At 29.5% G+C, this 5,666-nt stretch overlaps 1 pseudogene; it reads left to right on the forward strand.

The window, feature by feature from the left end:
- The first annotated feature begins 1,147 nt into the window (after positions 1–1,147).
- Positions 1,148–1,357, forward strand: LOC127745985 (uncharacterized; annotated as a pseudogene).
- Positions 1,358–5,666: the final 4,309 nt, after the last annotated feature.

Raw genomic sequence — 5,666 nt, forward strand, 5'->3', positions numbered from 1 at the left:
AATATAATCTAATATATTAATAGATATCTATATTTATTTTTACTTTTTATTATATTTATATTTGTCAAAATTATTTTAAATGTTTTGAAAACAAATTTACTAAATATAATTATTTTTGTATCTTATCTTATACTTACTAAATGTTACTTATATATTAATTTATCAAATATAATCACTATATCTTTTTAAAAGATTAACTTTAATAAACTAATTTTAGAAAACAAAAGCTTTTCAAAATCAGAGCTTAATAGTGTAAAAGCCCCTCAGAAAATCGTTTCATATATTCAGTTATAAAATATTACGTCAATATAATTCTATTTTTATACCAATTAATTATTTTAGAAAAACTGTGAATATTTGAATGCAATTGATTGTTTTGTTTCGGATTGAAAGTAAGTCAATATTTAACTTTTTTATTTATTTTCTAAAATCGTCCTGACAGGCTGTGGAAGATAATTTGGTACGACTTCTTGTTGTTGCTGCAAGTTTCTACCACCTTCTGACAGTCTGACTAGGTATGGATAAGGATTTTTATTATGATGCATGATATGGTGTTTATATTATTATAATATATACAAAATTTTAACAATTATTGTTAAAATTAAAATTGTTATAAAATAAATAAAAAAATAAATATAAAATAAAAAAGTATAAATAAATAATACTAATATTAATATTCACTATAATTAATATCTCAATATAATAGAAATAATTCATATATATATATATATATATAGGTAAATTCTAGTCTACCCTTCCTATAATAACATGTAATTTACTCTCTGTGACATGTCATCTTTTAATTGATTGCTATGTTAACTATGGTTAAATTATTAGTAATTAAATTATAGCCCAAAGTGGGTGATTATGTAATTAAATACCTCCAAATTTAATTTCAATGCCATCTAGAAATTCCATCTCATCATCACCATCACTATCATTATCATCATCATCATCATTATTTTCATCTTCTTTTTCGTCTTCCCCTTCTACACTATCATCATAAAAAGCCATCATAATCGATTTCACGTTCTTAAATTTTAAGATTTTCTAAATTTCGCAAACGTAAACTTAGTCTCACCTGGGCTAGGTTCACAAAACAAAAGCAGTTTTTATAACTAAACACAAAGAACACAAAACACAGAACACGACCTTACTTGAACAGGATCTGTTCTATAGGCTCGTACATCTGTATCCTTGAGTTATAAGAAGACAGGAACAAAAGTCTGGCGGATCAACTATGACCGTGAGGTCAAAGTGTGATTAATTGTTCCAAAGCGCATGCCATCTGAACGGTGGAGGATCGTTCGCGCTACAACCTTGTGGTCGAGATGGTCTCACGGTGTTCTGACAGACTCAAATCTTTTTTCCCTAGCCATTTAATTAGCTATTTTCTCTAAATACTTATTTCCTGGTTCATCAAAATATGGAACACCCAATGAGTTGATTTTTTCTTTCAATTTCAGAGAGAAATGGAACCGGGGTAAATTGAATTTCTACACAATAATAAAAATATAACTTTATTTTTTAATGTTTATAGAAATTATATATTTATCCCTCTTATAAAAATATTTAATTACAAAATTACCCTACTTTAGTTAACATATTAACTCTTATTGAGTTAAATTAACTCAAACTAAAACTAAGCATCCAATTAAAACATGTCTTTTGTTTTGCCTTACTTCATACTTTTATAGGTGTATAAAATATGCTTTTCAAACTTCATTAAACTTGTTTCATTCTAAGAATTTGTTTCTTTTAACATAGAAGAATGAGCCATTCATAAATGAGTATTTATTCTTATTTATTCTTGTCACAACACTCTTCTTAAATGTCCATTTAGGATTAGGTTTATTAAAATCTTACTAAAGAAAAATTCAATAAAAAAATTTTTGGTAAAGAAAAATAGTACAAAATCCTTTGTAATGAGAACTGTTTCATTAAAAATTTTATCAAGAAAAATCCAATGAAAAAAAAGTCTGACCAAGAAAAAAAAAATACAATCTCTTCCTCTTGTCAACATTATTTAGTATCTCAAAATCGGCACATCCCAATCTGATGTACCAATCTTTCAAATGAGAATTTTGAGAGTGACTTTATAAATAAATCTGTCAGATTATCACTTGAATGGATCTGTTGGACATCAATTGACCTTTGATTTTAAAGATCATGGGTGAAGAAGAATTTGGGAGAAATATGTTTTGTTCTACCACCTTTGGTATATCCACCTTTAAGTTGATAATGCATGTTGTATTATTTTCAAACAGAACAGTTGGAGCTATCTTATGATCAATCAGTCCACATGATGACAGAATATATTGAATCAAACTCTTGAGCCAAAAACACTCGCGACTTGTTTCATGTATCGCTAGTATTTCAGCATGATTAGAGGATGTTGGTGCAATCGTCTGTTTCGTGGACCTCCATGATATAGCTATACCACCATATATGAATAGCAGTGACGGATCCAGAAAATTTTGATAGTGGGGGTAAAATTGATATAACATGATAATAATTTTTATAATAAAAATAATATATGTATATAAAAAATTTAATATTAAATTATCTATTAACCACTATATATCTGTGTATAAATACATATATTGTTTAACTTATTTTTAATGTGTATTTTATAGTTTAATATATATTTTATACAGATAATTATTTTTTATGTACATATAGCATGATTATTGTTATGATTATATTTTGTTATTGTAAAATATGATTAGCCTTCAAAAATATATAATTTAAAATTCTATTCTTTTAGGTTTTATATTTTTAAAAATTAAGTATTTTTTCTCTTAACACTACCATCAAACTTTCTTTCTTTTCATATATATTACTAAACAATTATTTAAAAATTCACTTCCCAACACAATTAAAAGCCGACTCTTATTGATATTTATAGTTAAAAAAGTTCTTTCAATTAATATAGTTGTTACGCAAAAATTAAACCTAATTTGAAAAGAAGATAAATAATATTCTTTTGAGTTAATTTTTAAAAAAGAACACTAATTTCGTTTAAATCTGAGAATTGATTATTCTAACGAATATCTAATATAAAATTTTTAAATTGACGATTAAGTACCAAACGTTGAGTAAAAAATTATTGTGGAGTCAAATTTAATAATCTAATGGGGACAAATAAATATTATTATCATATACTACTCAAAAAATTCCAAATTGTAGTGGGGGCGCTTGCCCCCACACCAATATACTTGGAATCATCCCTGATGAATAGGTATCCTGTTTAAGATATTTCATTGTGTGAATTAGACAGGTATCCTGCATCTGCATAGCCAGCTAATTGTGACTTAGATCCATATGGATAAAACAATCCCATATCAACCGTTCCATAAAAATATCGAAAGATTTGTTTGATTCCATTCCAATGTCTTCTGGTTGGAGAGGTAATATACCTTACTAGTAAATTCACCGCAAATGATATGTCAGATAATGTATTATTAGCAAGTTACATTAGCGATCTAATGACACTAAGATGTGGTACTTCAAGACCAATGATATCTTCATTTTCTTTTTTAGGACGAAATTGATCCTTTTTTCATATGTAAAGACCTTACGATCATTGGGGTACTTAATGGATGTGACTTATCCATATAAAATCTTGAAAAGATTTTTTCTATATATGTTGTTTGATGAATAAAGATCCCATTTTTTGTATGTTCGATCTGTAAGTCGAGACAAAATTTAATCTTTCAAAGATCTTTCATAACAAACTATTCTTTTAGAGCTTTTATAATTGTTGGAATCTCTTCAGGGATTCCAATGATATTTAAATCATCAACGTACACAACAATTATAATTATCCAGATACAGATTTCTTTATGAAAACACATGGGTAGATATCATCATTCTTGAATCCGTTTTTGGCCAGATACTCAGTAAAACGATTATACCACATTCGTCCAGATTGCTTTAGACCATAAAGATCTTTGCAATTTGACTGAGTATAACTCCTGCGAATATTCATTGGATGGTTTAGATATGTTTAGTCATTCAGAGACTTTCATATAGATATCACGATCTAATGATCCGTATAAATTGACCACATCTGTTAGATGCATATGTAGTTTATGATATGTGGATAAACTGACCAAATAATACAATATTATTGCATCAACTACAGGAAAATATATTTTTTCATAATCTATTATGGGCCTTTGTGAAAAACTTTGTGCCATAAGTTGAGTTTTGTAACATACAACTTTATTTTTCTCATTACATTTTCTCATAAATACACGTTTGTATCCAACAGGTTTTATATCTCTTGGTGTACGAACTGCAGATCCAAAGATTTCACGGTTTGTAAGTGAGCCTAACTCAGCCTTCATAGCTTCTTCTCATTTTGGCCAATCATTCCTTTGTCGATATTCTTCGACTGTTCTTAGCTCAAGATCCTTACTTTTATGCATGATATTTGTAACACCCTACCACACAGAGCTTTACGCCGAGGACATAAATTAGGGTGGTAAGATGCTACAACCTCTAAAAATAAGATAAATACATATATATAGTTGAAAGAAATTATAACTAGGAGTCTTGAAAAAGAAGTTAAGCAAAATCGAAACAGAAATTACGTCGCTCACGAAAGATAAGCGTAGACGGATAAGCAAAATCAAAAGGAAAGCTAAAATACCATGAACATATATTAGAATTCCAAAATAAAAATATCAAGCTCCGAACTTGACCTCCGAAGCAAAGACCGGCCAGAGTATACATATATACATACATATAACCCAAAATATCCTAGACTCATAAAACTGACAACCTATTTCTCCAAGTCAACTTTTAAGAGAGACAAACATAAATAAAATACAACCCTAAGTTTCCATAGTTCTTCACTTCCACATAGTCTCCAGAATGTTCAGTGAGGTACCTCCTGACCTGTATCTGAAAAACAACAACATGTATGGAATTAGAACCAGAAGTTCTCAACATGATAAATGTGCCCACATAATTAATATAGAAGGTCCCAAAAAAGTCAAAGGCAATCCTAAAACTTCGTCACTCAGATATAAACTTAAAGGAATAAACTAAATCATAAATTTGGTAAAACTCTCTAAAATATCCAAGTCTCAATCTAACTCTAATTCTACAATTCACTTTTTGTCTCATTAAACGCTAACCCTACAATTCACTCTCTGTCTCCTCCAATCTAATTGTTATCCAATCCTTTATTTTTTGTTTCCCCCATTCCTCAAAAACTTTGGTGCATAGACAAACAATACAAATAAAGCAAACACAAGTAGGATACAGATACAGCAGGTAGCAATTATATCAGGTAAGCATAATAATCACATAGGCAAACCCAATTAATAAACGATCAAACAAAACACACATATGCATATGATGTATGCCTGCCCTATGACCGATGAGTCTCATCTGTCGATTATAAAGTCAAACCCGACATGTCTGGTAGCTAACCCTAGACAGAACACTAAATACAGAGCAAGTGGGGCAACGCTGCAACCCTTGCATCTTATTCGCGTACCCAGAACAAGGGATAACTTCACCCTGCCTCTTACCTAGGTCGCGTTATAGTTCTCAACTCGAAGCAAGTAGCAACAGAACTCAACCCTTGCTTCTTACTCGAAGCCTCGAACTTTTCCGAAGCAACTGGATAACACCACTGCATCTTATCTGGA

The sequence above is a fragment of the Arachis duranensis genome, chromosome 3 (genome assembly GCF_000817695.3).
Source record: "Arachis duranensis cultivar V14167 chromosome 3, aradu.V14167.gnm2.J7QH, whole genome shotgun sequence".
NCBI lineage: Eukaryota > Viridiplantae > Streptophyta > Magnoliopsida > Fabales > Fabaceae > Arachis > Arachis duranensis.